This window comes from Balaenoptera borealis (assembly GCF_965194805.1).
Source record: "Balaenoptera borealis genome assembly, chromosome: 15".
Lineage (NCBI taxonomy): Eukaryota > Metazoa > Chordata > Mammalia > Artiodactyla > Balaenopteridae > Balaenoptera > Balaenoptera borealis.
Window position 1 is genome coordinate 4,153,126 of NC_138871.1, and position 18,667 is coordinate 4,171,792.

The window sequence follows — 18,667 nt, forward strand, 5'->3', positions numbered from 1 at the left end:
TCTTAACAAGAAAAAAATTTTTCTTTTTGCTTTCTTTTCCCCCTAAACTCTTATGTCATTATTTCCTAGAGCTTCATTTATGAAATATCATTTCTGCTACCTACTTTAGTTATTTACACATTAACTGTACATTTGGGGCTTCCCTGGTGGCACAGTGGTTGAGAATCTGCCTGCCAATGCAGGGGACACAGGTTCGAGCCCTGGTCTGGGAAGATCCCACATGCCGCGGAGCAACTGGGCCCGTGAGCCACACTACTGAGCCTGCGCGTCTGGAGCCTGTGCTCCGCAACAAGAGAGGCCTCGACAGTGAGAGGCCCGTGCACCGCGATGAAGAGTGACCCCCACTTGCCACAACTAGAGAAAGCCCTCACACAGAAACGAAGACCCAACACAGCCAAAAATAAATAAATTAATTTAAAAAAAAACAAAAACAAACAAAAAAAACCTGTACATTTCTTACAATCAAAGTACATGTCTTTAAGGCTTTCTGACTCTCAAAAAAGCCACCAATATATACTTTTAAGATGCATATCATAATCAGAAGCATGGTTAATTACAAATATTTTCCAGAATCTTTATTGTTATTATTCTCAAGGAAGTCTAAATCTACCCAAACCAACAGTTTTCTGTCATCACATATTTATTTCTGATTTTTGACTCAAGCTGAAGAAATAGAAGAATATTGGGGGGAAAAGCCATGGATGCTTCTATTAAATATTGGCAAGTACGTGAAAGATGAGTTTTTTGGGGGAGTGGGGTGGGTTGTGCGGGAGGACTCCACATACATTTTTGAAAGAAAAGCTTGTGCCCCAAAGAAAAGAGCACACTTCTGCCAAGATGAAAATCAACATGCTTAAGAACACTCCTGTACTGAAACTACAGTCACTCAATGCCTGACCACTCCACAATGTAATAAGCCCTTGAGTTGGGATTTCATTGAAGAGGAGGTATTACCTGATGCCACTGCAGACTCTAGTCTTAGACCCAGGAACACGGTCTTCCCCTAAAACGTTGTGTGTGAGTAATTAGAATTAGAACTGCTGGGGTTGGACATTTAAAAAGAAATAGGTGGTGCAGTATTAGTAGCTGTTACCTGAAAGTGATCCCTTAGGCAAGATGAATAAAGTCAGGTGATGCACAGTCCCTTGGACCACTCCCTTTCATCATTAAATACAGGACTAATGAGGTCAAGACAGAGCACTTGAGTGGGAGAGGTGAATTCTGGAATGACATCTTTCAGGGAAGGGTTATCTATAGAACAGTGAAGTTGCCAGACTGAAAGACAGAGAGGGGAAGAGATGGGGGGAAAGGAAGAAGGTCAAAGGGCTTTTAAATAGTCACCTAGTGTGAAGAAATGAAGTTGACAAGAATTTCACCTTTTCCCTAACATTTTCCTGTCTAGGAGTGCCATGTTAAGATATGGATAAGGAGAGGTAACCAAGGAACTTCAATACTATCCAAATAGGTAGTCATGGAAAGAGATGAGAAAAAAGAAATCTAGATTGTATGGCCCCAGAATGAGTGCAATGCTACGCCGACCACAGGAGAACAGGGTCCTTAGAATAATGAATTTTTCTCCCTTTAGTATCTAAGGAGTCTGTAGTCTCTGCCTTCCTCCCTTTTCTTAGAACCTGATTTTAGCCATTTCCTTCAATCAAATAGAAATGACAGGGAGCAGCTTAAAATGTCATCTTTCCCATGGACATGTCTATTTTAACCAGGGATTAGTCTTTAAGCTTAGGTGCCTTCAATGATGTTTCAAGCAATCTCTCCAAAATGGGGTATCACTTTAAAGACATCTAGGTTTCCATGCCATCTCTAAAATCTCTCCTAAGTGGCCACATGGAGAACTAAGAGCTGATTAGAATATGCTACCCCAGCTATACCTGTTTGAAGGAGGTGCTATCTTTTATGAGCCAAAAAGCAGCTCCATTACTGAGGATAATTAGCTTAAGAGCTCTTTGCAGTAACTTGGCTTCTTTAAATGCCTTGTTAACTTCAATTTCCCTGACTTACAATTCACCTCCTTTGTGATACACATTATTTGTACCTACTTCAAAAAAAAAAAAAAAAACACTGAAGGTTGCTTTTGTCCAATTGTCGCTAATAGGCTGTTGAGTTCCACACAATTCCTTTCTGGATAAGAATATATTAAATATCTTTAATTGACCCTTGTAAGAATGGAAGGGTTTAGTGTTTTTAAAAAGGAGTTTATAGGAGGAAGTGCCTTTTTCCATCTCCTTTCATGTGTTGTCATTGAAGGAGGCTGATTTGCTAATTAATCTCAGAAAACTGTGATGCTTGCAGGGGTCATAGTTGTGGCAAACTTAGAAACCAACACGTATGCTACATAATTAAAAAAAAAAAATCTTGTTGGTTTCCTACAGGGCAAGCACTGTTGCAGTACCTGCAGGGGTGCAGCAGGAAACAAAACAGAGAGGTATCACTGTGTAACCAAGCAGGGCCATTTGGGGCCTTCCTGGGGCAGGCCCTTCCCCCATATCCTCTGCTGTAGCTCTTCTCTGAAGTACCCAGATAATAGTATCTGATGCACATTTCCTGAGTTGTTTTTACTGATGTGAAATCCCCCACCAAATGGAAGACTTTAACTACCTGATGACCATGAGCACCTGACCGCCCCCGCAAGACCCCAGGCCTCCTGGAGCCCAAGGATTGATAAGGTTAACCACTGTGTCCCCGCCCTATTACCCCACCATCAACCAATCAGATTGTGCATGAGCTGATCACATACCCTGTGACACCCCTCCCTCACCTGGCTTTTAAAAATGCTTGCTGAAACAGAGTTCAGGGTTTTAGAGCATGAGCCACCCGTTCTCCTGGTATCGGCACCTTTACAGTAAAGGCTGCACTTTCCTTCACCACTACCCAGTGTCAGTAGATTGGTTTCACTGCACACCGACAAGCGGACCCAAGTTTGGTTCGCTAACAACTGCCCATGTGAGGCTGACACTGCATGCGACGGTTGGGGTCAATTCAGTTCTAGGTGCTCTGGCAAGTAGAACAGTCACCTGATTTAGACAGACCTGAAACATCTTACTCAATACTCCACATGTTTAAATAAATGCAGGAAAAATTTGCACAATAAAGATTAACATCAAAAACTTGAATAAGCATCTAATATGCTAGCTGAATGAGTGGATTTTGAATTTTCACCTATCTTACTATAAAGGAATACAATAAAAGTCATAATATCTCTATATGTAAAGGGTTAGAACAGTAATTGGAACTAAAATACATTATCCCATTCCAGCCAATTAGCTCTTAGAATGCAAAATCAAGTATTTCCCCAATAGGGAAATTTTGTTGCCTCTCTGATAACTGGACAAGAAATTTAAATAAATCATGCCTCAACTCCATCCTCTGATGCTTCCTGTAGTTTTATTAAAGATTTAACCATGACCGAGGACCATACCAAAAAGTACAACTTTATCTGTCAATTGCCCTAATTAATCCAGTTTTGATTAAAAGAAAACTGACATAAAAATATTCCATGTTAATGTTAAATTATGTGCAGTTACTTTGAAACCATATCTTGAGAAACAATAAAAGAATGGAATATAATACATAGTTGCTGGAGATGAGAGAAAACAAGACTTATGTAGGCAAAATACACACTACTATGTAAAAAAATAGATAACTAAAGAGGACCTACTGTACAGCACAGGGAACTCTACTCAGTACTCTGTAATGACCTCTATGGGAAAATAATCTAAAGAAGAGTGGGTATATGTATATGTATAACTGATTCACTTTGCTGTACAGCAGAAACTAACAAAACATTGTAAATGAACTCTACTCCAATAAAAATTAAAAAAAAAAAAAAAACAAGACTTACATAGGCATTGATGATAAATCAACACCCACCTCCTACCTTCAGGTCTGCCTGCTGTACTTGCCTGTTTTCAGCCTCCAGAGTCCCGGGTGCAAAGTAGTTCATATTCACAGACAGACACTCTGGGCTCAACATCATTCATGTTCACTGTCAAGTCATCACAAATCCCACATTCCCCTCATCTCTCAGGCTTAAAAAATTCATTTAACACCAAGGGCTAATTAATTAACTGGATTTTCTTATATTTAATGGAGAACATTCTAAGCCATTAGAATGCAGACTTGTTCAAATTTAGGTCACTGAAAAGTTCTAAAAGTATGCCTGTCAAGAGAAAACCTAATGATTTTTTCCCAAGATTTTACCTTTTTAGCAATCAGGTTTTTTTTAATTTTTTAAAAAAATATCATGTGAAAGCAGAGCAGGGACAGATGTGTACTGGAATGATTTCATAATCCCTATCAGCATGTAAGTCCTTATTACCAAGATGTCTTTATTTTACACACAAAATAAACTTCACTTTTAAAATGTGCAGCATCATTAATTCTGAAAATAGTGTGAAGACCTGTTGTTAATGTTTGTGTATATTTGATTATAGCAGGGTGCCTCATTGTCTATGGCTAAAGGCAGACAATGAACTTCCAGAAACTATGATTGTCAATTTTTCCTAAGTTGGAAATCTAATATCTTAGCTAGTCTTCTATTTGAGGCTGGCAAGCTTCCAACAGCAAACAAAAGCATGAAAGAAAATAGGGATTTGTAACAGTGTATACAAATAAAGTGGTCTTATTCTGCAAAGCTTCAAATTTGCAGATATTCAAATATCAATTTTCATAAACACCTTAACTCTGAAAGTAGATCATTTCTCCTGTGCAAATCTAAGGCTTCTTTTTCCTGAGGCTGAGAAATTCCAGGTTCCCTATTGCTATCAGAAATGTACTTTTCTTCATTTTGTATTACCTGCTCAGATTTATGTAAAGATTGTTTTCCAAAATAAAACCCAAATGCAGCCCGAGATAAATTCACAGTAGAAAGATTCAATCAAGCGCCAAATCATTTTTAAAGATTTATCCTTGTGGATGTGCATGGATTATTCCAGCCCCAGCTCTCTGAAATCCTTTGGGTTAAAGTTTGATGACAGTACTCAAAACCGGATTTCCAAAAATGTTAATTCCCAATGAAACTGCATTTTAAAATGTTCAAAATAATATAAGAGGTGGTTTGGGATTTATTTTCATATTCTTCCCCTGGAAATGTAGCTGAGAATATTTGCTGAGGTAAAAGCTCTCTGAGACTTTCACCTCTAACTCAAAAAAGCCTTTCTAGAATGAAGAGGAGTAGAACGTAAACCTCACGAAAATAGGATTCCCACAACATTTCTGTCATATTCTTCAGTAAGTGAACAGACTGACTGTGGACCATATTAACTCATGTGACTCTCTTCTGAGCCGCTGTTCATTCCACAAAATCCAGACCTAAGTCCCCAGGACATAGATGCCCTCAGGTAGCAGCTCCAGAAACATAAACAAGCCTAGAGTCTTGTGAGGGTCGGTGGTTAGGGAGGCTGGATCCATTACCAGGTGGTTGAAGGAGGTTTGAACAACTCCACCATTTTCAGTGTAGACCCTGAACCATAAAAGTCTCTTCACAACCACGACAAAACTTACTAAACTTCCAGAACATTCACAGGACGGATAATGACCACAGGTGCTCCAGATAGTTTTCGAGACTGCAGATGACCTGTAAATGGGTCAGTTTCCCTCACTCTGCAGCTGACACTCAGTCTCCTGGTCTGAAGAAGCCTGAGCATGTAGCAATCACCTTGGAACTTTTGAAAGCCCTTGGCATTCCTAAGGAATGACCATCACAATGACCAAGTACCCATGTTGAGAATGCCACAGTTTCTGTCACTTAACTCATAAAGTTTATTTAATAGTAACATCGGTGACTTTAGTGAAAGTGAGTGTGATTTCAAGGAACGTAAGAGCAAATTATGGGCTGCTAGGATCCGGCTTCTGCTAAGTGTTCGTCTTCTAGCTTGTTACCTTTTCATCAGGAGACTCGAGTTCATCTTTTTACGGAAAAAGTAAAAGTTTCCACAGCCCACAGACCTTCCAGGACTAAACCATGAATGCTTAATATGAGCACGTCTGTGATCTATAATACTTTCTGTGAATCACATCATCTTTCAGGATAGGACTGAAACATTTCTTGATCTGCTGACAATACCCTGCAAAGTACCTTGCACTGGACAAGCATTCCTTAAATGCTTATTATTAAAATGAGAAGTGAATGAATTACTAAAATAATATTCACCATAGTTGCTCTTTGTACCAACTCTTTGGAGTGGCTGAAAGCATCACAGATATAGCAGGTTTGTACATTCTGAAAAGCCTAGGTCCAGGTAATTCTTCTATTTATTCGAAATTCCTGTTACATACAATAGGATTCTACCAGGAAGTATGATTTAACTTCTTTTAATTTATGTCATCATCCAATTCTATTTGAGAATAAAGTACAAGTGTTGATACCAAATAAAGCATCTTAACACTATTTGTATATATCCTGAACAACAGTAACATTATTGAAATGGTGATGGTAATGAATACTTTTAAAATCTGACATTATGAATGTTAAAATACAGTAAAATAAATATTGAATGGGACTGCTGCTAAATGATTTCAAATTTTTAAACCCAATAATATTTAAATTAGAAATCACATGTTTATAAATAATTATTATATGTTAATTTACTCACATGCCTTATCATGAGAGAAACTAATAGTTTTAAAAAACCTTTATATTTCTTTCATATAGTGATTTTCTGGACGTTCTATCTCACACTCAAAAGCATATATTCATTTTAAAAAATTGAACAATAATAATACTGCCATGTCATTACCTCAATTGTGAAAATGTTATTATAAACTTAAGGATTTCTTGGGGACTTCCCTGGTCCAGTGGGTAAGACTCCGTGCTCCCAATGCAGAGGACCCGGGTTCGATCCCTGGTCTGGGAACTAGATCCCACATGCATGCTGCAACTAAGAGTTCGCATGCCGCAACTAAGGAGCCCGCCTGCCACAACTAAAGATCCCACATGCCGCAACGAAGACCTGTCACAGCCAAATTAAATAAATAAAATAAATATTTTTTTTAAAGTAAGGATTTCTTAAAACAGTGCCATGAAACAATTTATAATATATTTCAGTGGTACCTATAGGTCAGTGGGAATTACACATATTTTAGAAATCCAGTGTAGTTAATTACTCAATATTTGAGACACGTAGGTGTCTCATTCCTTTTCTAAAGCAGCGTGGCTTTTTCCTTTGTCAACTGTTTGCTATCCAAACAAGGAAGGAAGGAACAAGGAGGAGGAACCCTTAGATAGCCAGTGGGAGTCCTTCTCAGGGCAGGTTTCCAAAGTAAGTGTACAGTTGCCTCAGCTCCACAAAAGATGAGCAGGAAGACAGAGGTGGAGTGGGAGAAAAGATGCCTTGACGGAGATGCCTATAAAGCCCATGAAGGACCAAGCAAAGCAAAGAGGTGAGGAAGGAAAGATGCGAGTGGGGCTGCGGGTGAGGTGAGACAGGTGAGGTGAGGCTTGGGGTCAGCCCAGAAAACTCCAGGGGAACCTAGCTGCTGCTCTTGAATTCAGCGTACTTGCTGGGGCTCAGGCTGCCTCTGCCGGGCAAGGGTAGAGGTTACATTTTATAGGGGAAAGACTTGGAATGGAATTATTTATAGGATTTTTGTGCTCACTTCATTTATATCATTCTTTTTTTTTAATTTTTTTTATAAATTTATTTATTTATTTATTTATTTTTGAGTGTGTTGGGTCTTCGTTTCTGTGCGAGGGCTTTCTCTAGTTGTGGCAAGCGGGGACCACTCTTCATCGCGGTGCGCGGGCCTCTCACTGTCGCGGCCTCTCTTGTTGCGGAGCACAGGCTCCAGACGCGCAGGCTCAGTAGTTGTGGCTCACGGGCCTAGTTGCTCCACGGCATGTGGGATCTTCCCAGACCAGGGCTCGAACCCGTGTCCCCTGCATTGGCAGGCAGATTCTCAACCACTGCGCCACCAGGGAAGGCCCCCATTTATATCATTCTTATTGCATATTTTCCTATATTACCATCAGCCGAATGTAGCAACTCATTACGTGTTTATTTACTTTGTCTTTATTTTGCTGTGCCTAATTTGTGGGTACATTTAAATAGTTGTCACCATATTGTAAGTATATTTTTACCTAATATAGTTTAAACAATACTAGCCTTAACATTCTGATTACAGTATCAGAGGCATCACCGATATTGAGTGTGGTGATTTCCTTGTGGATCCTCACATATGCTCTCTTTCCCATCCATCCAGGCCCGTCCGTCCAAACTGGGCTATGTGCCTGGGGTCCTGAGTATCCCTTCTGTACTTCTCATTGGGGCTTGATGCTTTAACCGGCAGATAAATGATAATTTCCCCCTATGTCTTTCAATTGCATCCCCTCAGTTTTGTAGTTTTGTATCTAACTAACATTTTCAATGTTTCTTACATTTGGATTACACTTATATCCTAATTTCTAGCACTGATCCAGATTCTTTCTTGTATTTTCTTCATTATTCTTTTCATGTCTGAAAAGCCAAGTGTTAGAAGATTTTGTACAAGTCATTATCCTGCCCTTGTTACAAACCTCCTATCTTGGTAGCCTCCCAGCCTGGCACTCTTTTTATGCCTGGAGCCCTTTCTACCTCTTTCAAGTTCCGCCACAAGAACAACTATTCTGTCTCTGAATTGCACCGGGCTTGTTTCTGAGACACAGAAACTTACTAGTACAAGTACCTTCCTATTTGAACAGGTCCTCTATCTACATTCTTTTAGGCAGTTAGAGGGAAGAGGAAAGGTTCTTTCTAAGTCTTCAGGGCCTTAAAAATCAGCCTAAATTACTCTACATGCTTAAGAGAGACTATTTGGGGTCACATTTTGCTTCCCTACAGTGGGTTCAGCCACTATGACCAACAGGATGGAGAGTCCTCAAAAAATTAAAAATAACACTAACACATAATCCATCAATCCTACGTTTGGGCATATATCCAAGAGAAATGAAAACAGGATATGGACAAGGTATCTGCACTCCCATGTTCATTGCAGCAGTATTTACAATAGCCAAGATATGGAAGTAACCTAAGTGTCTGTCAAGGGATGAAAGCAGATGGGAGACACACACACACACACATACACACACTCACACACACACACACACACACAATGGAATATTACTGGAGGAAATGCTGCCATTTGCAACATCCTGAATGGACCCTGAGAGCTTTATACTTAGTGAGATAAGTCAGACAGAAAGGCAGATACTTACTGTATGATATCACTTCTATGTGGAATCTTAAAAAGCTGAACTCATAGAAATAGAGAGTAGAGCGGTTACCAGGGGCTGGGGTGGTCGGGGGGGGGGGGAATTGGGAAATTGTTGTTAAAGGGTATAAACTTGCAACTAGATGATGAATATGTCCTGGAGATCTAATGCACAGCACAGCGATTACAGTCAACAGTACTGTACCATGTACTGTAAAGTCGCCAAGGCTAGATCTTAAATGTTCCCACCACACATTCCCACCACATGCAGAAAAAAGGAAATGATTCCTATGTGATCTGACAACAGTGTAAGCTAAAGCTGAGGTAGTAATTCTGTTGCAACATACAAATGTATCAAATTAACAGGTTGTGCATCTTAAACTTACACAATGGTATATGTAAATTATATAACAATAAAAATTTAAATACAAAAGAAAAAAAGATGGAGCTTAGAGTGGGGAATCAGAAAACCTGGATTCAAAGTGTGACTTTGTTACTTTTGAATGTGAACAATTAAGTCCCTTAACTACTTTCATCTCAGTTCCTTTGTATGCCAAATGATTATACCAACACTTGCTCATAAAGGTATTATAAAAAACGATTGAAGAAGCATATGTAAAGTAATACTTTCGAGTATAAATGTTTAACCCTAAAGTGATATGTATTATGTGATGGTCAGCTTGTGTTTCTAAGTAACACGATTGTATTACTGTTTATATATTGTGAGTCTCTCCAGCCCAAGACCACCAGGAGCACACTTGTATTTGGATGCAAGTTGGATGCGTTGCTCATGGCAGAGGGAGGGTGCACAGGACCTGACAGGAAGCATCCTTTCTAACACCCTCAGTAGGTATTACCTTAGAAGGAGGGTAGACGAAAGTACAGCTGAAATAAGCTGCATTTAATTGCGCAAGAAGCAGTGGTCATTCATAGGAGCCAGAATAGAGGGGTGTTTGGCCATTTTTGTGGTTTAGAGGGCGGTGCTTATGACTTTGTCGATCTTCAGCCACGATTGTGCAGCGTTTTTGTTTTTGTCTTGTCCATCACAGAGTGATCTTGTCTGATGCAGCTGTTCTGTAAAATTGTTTCTGTTCAACAGGAGAACACCAGGTCCTGGCTGTGAGTACCACCAGGCCAGATCCTGGAGGTCAAGGTCTGCTTTTCTCCTTCCTGAAGTAAATGTGTGTACGTGCACACGTGTATATACACATATCTAGAAGCTCAGTGTCAAATTCAAATTCTGTAAAACTGAATAAATTAAATTCTCAACGTATTTTCATTAATGGAGATGAAATCCTTTCCATTAAGAAAATTCAAGCCAACTCTTTATAATTTGGGAAATTATATAGTTCCTTTCTTTTTTATATACTTCCTTTCTTTTTTTAGTTAGCTTTAAGATTAAAGCTCTATAATATTGAACCAAAAAATGTGTAATTGTCAGATAGCTACAAGTGGTATGAAAAGTATAACCAAGTGTTAAAACATTAAGCAAAAAATAATAACTTTCTTCCAAAAGGGAGAACACTTAAAACTTTGTTGAGGTGAAAAATGTAAACAAACAAAATTTATATGGATGTTTTTCTGAGTTCTAGGTTTGATTATGTCTTAAGCTACCCTGTCTGCCCACTGCCAACAAGAATGAAAAATTATATTTGTGGGGCAAAGAAGAAATAATTATTATTTCCAAAACATAGTGATTCCAGTATGTAGCCCTCAACGATGCTGCTGAAGACAACACAACAAATCGTCCTCAGTCTCAGCCATGCTTGTGTTTTGCACGGAACTATCTATGCCAAATGGTCATTTTTCTCACATTTATTATGTTAACAGGATAAATGCCAACATTTGTCAACATCTTGTAAATGATGCGTCTTAATGAGGCAAGCTACTGTTTCACTCCTCCGAGGAATTTCATAGCAGAATAAGCAAAATATCAGGTTAAAGCAAGTGGGAGGAGATCCCAGAGAGCAAACCTTTCCTACGAACGTATATTCCTTGAGGTTTTGCTTAGAGTGTGTTCTAGGATCCAGGCCAATTTGGCCTAAACCTTTATACAACATTTTAATTATATTTTTAACAAATCCTGCAAAATGAGGTTCACATGTTGATTCAGCCAAAAAAAAAAAAAAGCAGTATCTACAAGCTGAACAGAATGCAAGAGAGAGGGAGTGATTAGCGATGTTGCCAAAAACCAATGAATACAGCGTTTTTATAATATCGTGCCCCATTCCATTCATATTGGGTAGATATAAAGACTGGTGGAGGATACATCCTTGTTCTAGAGTAAATGGACCAATAAGTTTTTATTTTACACATGTGTACTTGACTCAGAAGTAGAAAACGTGGCATTTACAAAAACACGGTTAACCTCCTGAGGATGTAAGGCCAGACAAATGTTAAATAAGATAATGCGTAGGCTTGCCCATGTGTGGAAGTCAACACAAGATTATAGTTAAAGCCATAGGTTTGGGATCAGAAATATTAAGTCTCTGCATTTAAGTCCTGACTTAAACTGAATACACTTGGGCAAAGCACTTTATTTCCCTTAATCTCAGTCTCCTGATCTGTAGAATAGAGATAATAATGCCTACTATATGAGATTATTACAATAATTAAATGTGATAATATACATAGAACAGTGCTCATTAAAAAGCAGTTATTGTCACCATTGTATCTGCTAATGAAATTGAAAATTGCTAATCCCTGTCATTAAACGTAAACAGTGGTGGCTGGCTGCTAACAGTTCTGTAAAATAACACGCGTCTTATTGCATTTAGGTTTGTGGGTTGGAGGGAATGGGAGCTTCCTATGCGAACCTAGACTCCTTTACAAAGTAATGAGTAAAGACTTCAACATCTTTATCCGCTATTCAACCCTCGGAAGTGTTTCCTACTCAAATACCTGATCTGCAGATAAAGAAAGATTTGGCAATGGGCTTGGCAACAATGACCAAACCTTTACCATCACTATGATTATCTGAGAGTCAAGGTGGCAGCTGCAGCTCTGGGCATTTTGTCCAAATCCCAGGCAAGAAGAAGCAGCACGGCAACTATATCAGGAAACCAAAACTTTCACAGAAATCATAAGCACGTTTCCACATATATATCACACGGCCACTCCTAATTTGTGTTTGTTTGGTTTCCTTTTGTTTTAAGTTGGACATTTGCAACTACAAACAGAACCAGGGCTCTGCTAAGGAAATTAGATTACCTAAAAGATAGTTAGTCAAATCACACTATGTGTAGTAGATAAGTGGTGAAGGGAAGGTTGTCAGTGGAAGGGAGAACAGGGCCGAGAGAGAGAGACAGAGTTGGAAACCAGTGGTGCTAAGGAAATTTATATTTTTATCCTAAGTGCTATGGGGAACCACAGGAATGCATAGATAGATGTATGCTTTAGGAATATCACTCTCCACACAGTGTGAAAAATTGGACTGGAGTGTACAGTGGGGTGTGCGGCAATACATTCACTCTGCTGATCATGTTAAGGCAGATCATGGCTTAAGTTTTGGGCTTATGGAATGTGAAGGACTTTTTAGGTCACCCAAGTAGAGATGTTAAACAGCAGTTTGGATAAATAGGTCTAAAGGCCAGAAGAAAGATTAGGCCCATAGACAGAGAGTTGGCAATATTTAGCATAGAGAGAACCAGAGCCATGAGCATAGATGAGATTGTACGAGGAGAATGAATAAATTCTGAAAGATGAGTGGAACGAAGACCATCTACTCAGAGAGACATTTGAAAACCAAGGAGAAGCTTTGAATGATTTGCTTTGCAGAAAGAGTTGTTATAGTTATAATGGAGTGGCAATGTATTGAGGTATTGAGGACCTGAGGTGCCAGTTACCCAATAAAGCCTTTTACAAGCATCCTTTCATTCCAAACTTAGAGCATCCATGGGAAGTAGATACTTTTACTGGGGATTTAGAAGAAAGGAGACTGAAGCTTAACTACATCAAGAAACTTGCCAATTAGGAAGAGATGGATCTAATATCTAACAGGTGTTTGTTTGTTTGTTTGTTTTTTATTTCAGGGATAGTACTTTTATCCATTATAAGCCAGTTAGAAGAGAATGAAAGGAAGAGCTGACCAGGGGAAGATAGAAAGATTCTGACCAATAACTGGACACCTTGACTAGAACATCGAATTCTGCCTAGTTGCATAGTCCCCTTAAGGTGGTACAAGATTAATTACACGAAGACACCAACTGTCCTAAAAGACCTGACATGCGAGAGATTATCCCCTGATCCAATCAGTCATCAAATCCTATTTCTTTTCCTTCAGAAGGGTTGTAGTATATAACAGGAAACACTTGTTGAGACATTTCTGCTATGTTCCCTGGAAAGTAGGCTTGAAAGCATTGTTCAGCAAAGGAAAAAAAAATGGGGTCCACATAGGGTGGGAAATAAAAACCAGCATCGAAGGTGATCAGACAGTGTGAAAGAGAAGTGCACTCAGAAACCCAGACCAAGACTTGGAGCCAGAGTCATTCATTTGTTCACTTAGATAAAATCAGTTGGTACCCACGGTGTGCAAGGCAATGGACTAGGCCATGAAGAGAGGAAATGATGGTGGATGGACAGGATCTTATCTCAATGAACCTACGCTACTGGGGAGGTAAAAGCCATGAGCCATGTCCCTAAAACATGAGAGGACTCAGAAAGACGGTTGATCATGTCTCTCTAGAAAACATGTTGAATGGCCATAGTGAGCCATCTATTTTTTCCAAGCATTAGCTTTATTCACACACACACACATACACACACACACACACACACACACACACACACACACACACACACAGAATCCAAATGGTTGGTTTGTATAACATGATGAAGAAAATAATCTATTTTCTTCAGTAAGTTCCATTTTATACTCCCGTCTTGGAATTAATCCCTCATTTTTGATTCCTCACAGAATCACTCACCTTAATCACTATGTATGACTCCAAATGATTTGTAACTATTTCAGAAAACTGTTTCTGTCATCCAAGAGTCCCTGTCGTCCCATGTGAGAGTAATTAAGGAACGTGCTTAGGTTCTGATGGTGAGCATCTGACACCAAGGTTTGAAAGCATCCTTGACCTCCCAAAGCCAAGTTTTTGGAACATACAACATGTATTCAAAGTCCAAGGTGGTCTTTTTATTTTCTGGCCACGTAACTTTGCTATTTTGAGAGCGGAGGCCACAACTCTTCAGTAATGGATTGCTATATTTTCTTTCTGGAAAGTCTTGTGATTACCGAACAGGAACAGAAGGATTGCTAGTAGGAGCTCCCTGAGTGGGAAAAGAGGAAGAAGAGGGAATAAGACTTTCGAGTTACCTGCTTGGTAGAATCTCTGGGCAGGATTGTTGAAGAGGACGCTGTAGGTAATCAACGGATGCCTCTCTTCCTGGTTCCCCTCCAAGTCACTCCAAGGACTCAAAGCATCAGACACTATTTTAAGGTAAAGAATCAGAAAGTACTTTAATTACATAACACATTAATATGGAATGTGCTTTCTGAACTACTTTCTTGGTATACTGTGTGTGTGTGAAGGAGAGAAATGGCAGAGGTTTAAATTTAATAGGGGTCAACTCAAAACCAATTTTGGCCTGAAGTTGGAAACTTAGAAAATGCAGAAGTAGAAAGAATTAAATAAACAGCATGTAATAAAAAATGTGAAAGTTCCCCATGAAAATATATACACTTTCTTTCCTGTTAATTAGTTACTGTCTGGATCTTAAATCCCAACTTGAAGATAAAGTCAGAAATAAGAAAGTTACACTGATATTACCAAACAAAGCCTACTGGCCAGAAGGCAAATGTGTACTCATCCCAGAGGTCCATATAAATAGAGAGAAAGAGAACAGGTGATTCAAGCATGAGTTTATCCTTGCTGCCTCCAAGGCATCCAAGGTTATTATTAAACATCTCGGGGACAGGGTTGGAATTAAACAAATTGTCTCCAGGAATCTTTTTTTAAATTATTTATACATTTGAAGTTTGTTATCTAAAGAGAACACCTAATACAGATGATAATATTGATACAGTCCTGATTATTCCTATGGGACAGTAAATAAATTCAGAGCTTAGCTTGTTTTCCTCTTTTTCAAGAAATATTATTTCCATTTATGTGTGCTATTATAAAGAGTAGGAGGATTCTGGAGAATGAAAGCATTAACCATGTAGCAAAGTAAAGACACACACTGATTAAAGGAAGTAGAAGAGGTTTAACATGAGAAAGAGATACTAAGGTGTTAGCCTAAAAAAAGTAAGCCTGACAACATCCAGTGTTGGTGCAGCTGTAGAGATACAAGACTCTCAAACACAGTTAACGGGATTATAATTTAGTGCAGCCACTCTGGAGGGCATTTTGGCAGAATCAGGTATAACTGAAAAGGTGCATGTCCAGAAATTCCACACTTCCACGACGAGCATCCAGAGAATGAGGAAATTAGGTCAATAATCAAACCCTATCAGGTACGCTTGTCTTCCTGATCAGTGTTCGTGGAAAATTTCAGAGGAAGGACACTCTCTGTGCAATTCAGAATGCCATTACACCACATTAGATGTAGTGTGGCATTACAGTTGCCATCTTGATTGCAGACTTAGATATAGGTTCTTTTCCTGGCTCTGGCATTGAACTAACTGCTGCTTGACATTGTGTAAATTATCTAATTTTTCTGTCTTAATTTCCTCATCTGCAGCATGTCAGCAATAGTAATATCCACTTCATAGACTTATTAAAAGGATTATTTAAGAACACGTATGGAAAGCATTTAGGAAAGTTCCAAGACAGAGTAAGTATTCAGTAAATATAGTTCTATAGGCATCGCAATTGTAACTATTAGTATACAGGCTTTTTTCAGACAAGCTGCTTAAGCATGTTGTCTATTAATTTTTTAATAGCCTAAGCTATTGTCTTTAGAAGGCAAAGTCACCCTGGGCGTTTGGACCACCCTCAGGAGCAAGGCATGGCTGCTGAGGGAAGCAGCAGTGTCGAAAGACAAGATCCTCAGCCACGTAGACAGACAGCACTCAGCTGAAGACTAGGAGATCCCCACAGCCTCTATAAAGCTGGCAATTGCTGATGTGTTTGGACTTTAGCCCCACAGATACCCAGAGGGAAGGTTAAGGGTTACAGAGTTTCTCCTTCACCACTGCACACAACTCCTGAAGGAAGAGTCTAAAGTCAGCCAATAGGAAAGTGGTGATGACGATGACGACAGGTCATACTATGTGCCAGGCACTGTTCCCAGCAATTGACTATATTCTCCCTCATTAACCCCACAGCAATCTTCCGAGGCAGGTACTATTCTTATCCTCACTTTAAAGATGGGGTAAGGGAGGGACACTGACAAGAAATAAGTGGCTCACAATAACACAGTTAGTAAATAGTGGAACCAGCGTGTGCACTTAGATGGACGGTTTCCAAGTTTCCTGGCTCTTAACCACCAGCAATGGGTCTGAAATCAAGAACCTAAATAGAGGCTAAAGGCGTGGATCCTTTGCCAGAACCCATTACCCCATCTGCCAGATAGATCTTGGGAAAGAGTCGCTAAGCTACATGGTAGAAGCTGGTTGTATTGAGTCTAAGCTGCGTCTGAGTGAGGCCATTTTTAAGTACTGGTGTTCAGCTGGTGCAAAGTGTGCAAATCAATGTTATAGTAGTTTAAGCTTGAGCTTAACAGGCAAACATTATTCTGATACTGCTGTTCTCTAAGAGAGAGTAGTCTTTCTCTATTCTTTCATATGTACAAAATAATAATAATCATTTTAGAAAGCTGAGTGTGCAGAAGCTAAATCTACAGTTTATTTCTTTTTTAAGTTATCACTTTAAGTAGGCTCTTGCAAACCACTTAGCCGAGGGGAGGTCCTAACACACTGATGTTATTGATAATGTGCTCATCTATTCTTGACTGACATCCTGTGTTGCTCTGTGCCCCCAACTGCTGCTATGAGCGTGCAATTTCCACTGACTTCGTAGAATTGCAAGCTGGTTGGCTTCTTAGAAGTAGAGAGGGAAAAGGCTAGAAACAGATCCTTGGCTGACACAGAAGGAAAAGAATGCTGCAAATCTGATGAATAATAACAGTCCTATTTGGATGAAGGTGCCAGAAAATAGAAGCAAACAATCTTAAGATGGGTCAAGGCTACTTTCTTCAGAGAATGGCATGTAATGCTATCTGATGAGGGGAATGCATTTGTTTCTTTTCTCTTGTGCCTGCTAAGTTATGTAGGATTGAAGGGGTTGGAAGAATAGGGAAGTTACAGAGATGCAAGCTGAATAGCACCAGGAAGAGGGCACTGCACAATTCCAGAGGTTAGGATGTAGATTCTTCGGCCAAAAGCAGACCGTTTGCAATTGTGTATGCTTGCAAGGGAAATAATGGCTTTCCATTAGTCAGTATGAGTAACCCTGACAATATATGTTTGAAAGGCTTTTTTAAAAAAAATGCACTGGGATTATTTGTTAGGCTGAAACACTTAGAAAATCACTTTTAGTAATGTGGCATGGAGCAAATTAATGTGTGTTCATGTCCCTGTACCGTGTTTCTGATTTTTCTTTTTCTGTCTACGTGAGGCAAACCCAGCATTAATGTCCTGGTGCTTAGATGTTTAGGCACGGGGAGAAGGGAGTCCCAGCAGCTGGAGGAATATGGGTTTCAAACCAGTAAGATATTGAGCATGCACTGGACCGAGTGATACTATTTAGACCGAGAGTGAACAGCATTAGTGGTTCATATGCTTTTTTTCTCAAAGTATCTGTGCTTTTTTTATTGATTGACCAGAAAGTTAACCTTTATTTACATTTATCATAAATATATGATAAATTTTTAATTTTTAAGTTAAATTTGTCTGTGAAAGGTTTGGTGTAAAGAAATGCTTAATTTTTAATCAAATAGATGAATAATTTTCTATATAATTTGGGTCATCAGTTTCATACTTAGAAATCCTTTGCTCATTCTAAAAATAGTTGAACCATTGTTTTTTCTTTGCAGTTTTAGTGCTAGTGATATTGATGGTGATGCTTTCATATTTTACACTCAATCCTTCCATGTATCTGAAATTCTATCCTCAACCATGCTTATTTAAAACTAAGATATTTAGATCACATTTAAAAATATATACTTGTTGAATTCAGTTAGCAAGAGTGTTGATCTAGTTTTTCATAATGACTACCATCACCAACTTCAATCCAGATAATATGCTTTAAAAAAAAAAAAACACACAATCTGCACTGTTAAGTATGTTTTCCCTGAGAGAGCTTTTAACCTTTTCAGACATTCTGTAAGAAACCCAATCTCTTTTAAACCCCAGAGAAATAACACAGAGCACTTAAAGATTACAATTATTATGTGATATGTTATCACCAATATTTTTCGCCAGGTAGCTGTAGTTTTAAAAAACAAAACAGTGCTAAATGTTGGTCATCTTTGTGCTATTTTGTGAGCTATCCTCTGCACCCTTAAGATAAATTCTTAA

The 18,667-nt window shown here is 39.0% G+C and overlaps 1 protein-coding gene across 9 annotated transcripts in view; it reads right to left on the reverse strand.

Annotated features, from left to right (window-relative positions):
- TMEM182 (transmembrane protein 182) overlaps window positions 1-18,667 on the reverse strand; it is a 464,198-nt gene that overhangs the window by 76,679 nt on the left and 368,852 nt on the right. For 4 of the 9 annotated variants that reach the window (XR_014234937.1, XR_014234939.1, XR_014234942.1 and 1 more), the window contains one exon: window positions 14,522-14,635. The exons of 2 other annotated variants lie outside the window; for them this stretch is intronic. The gene's annotated coding sequence lies outside the window, so the exon portion shown is untranslated. Of the gene's footprint in view, window positions 1-14,126; window positions 14,636-18,667 lie in introns of all 9 variants that reach the window. 3 more of the 9 variants (XR_014234938.1, XR_014234941.1, XR_014234943.1) reach the window with 2 other exon arrangements.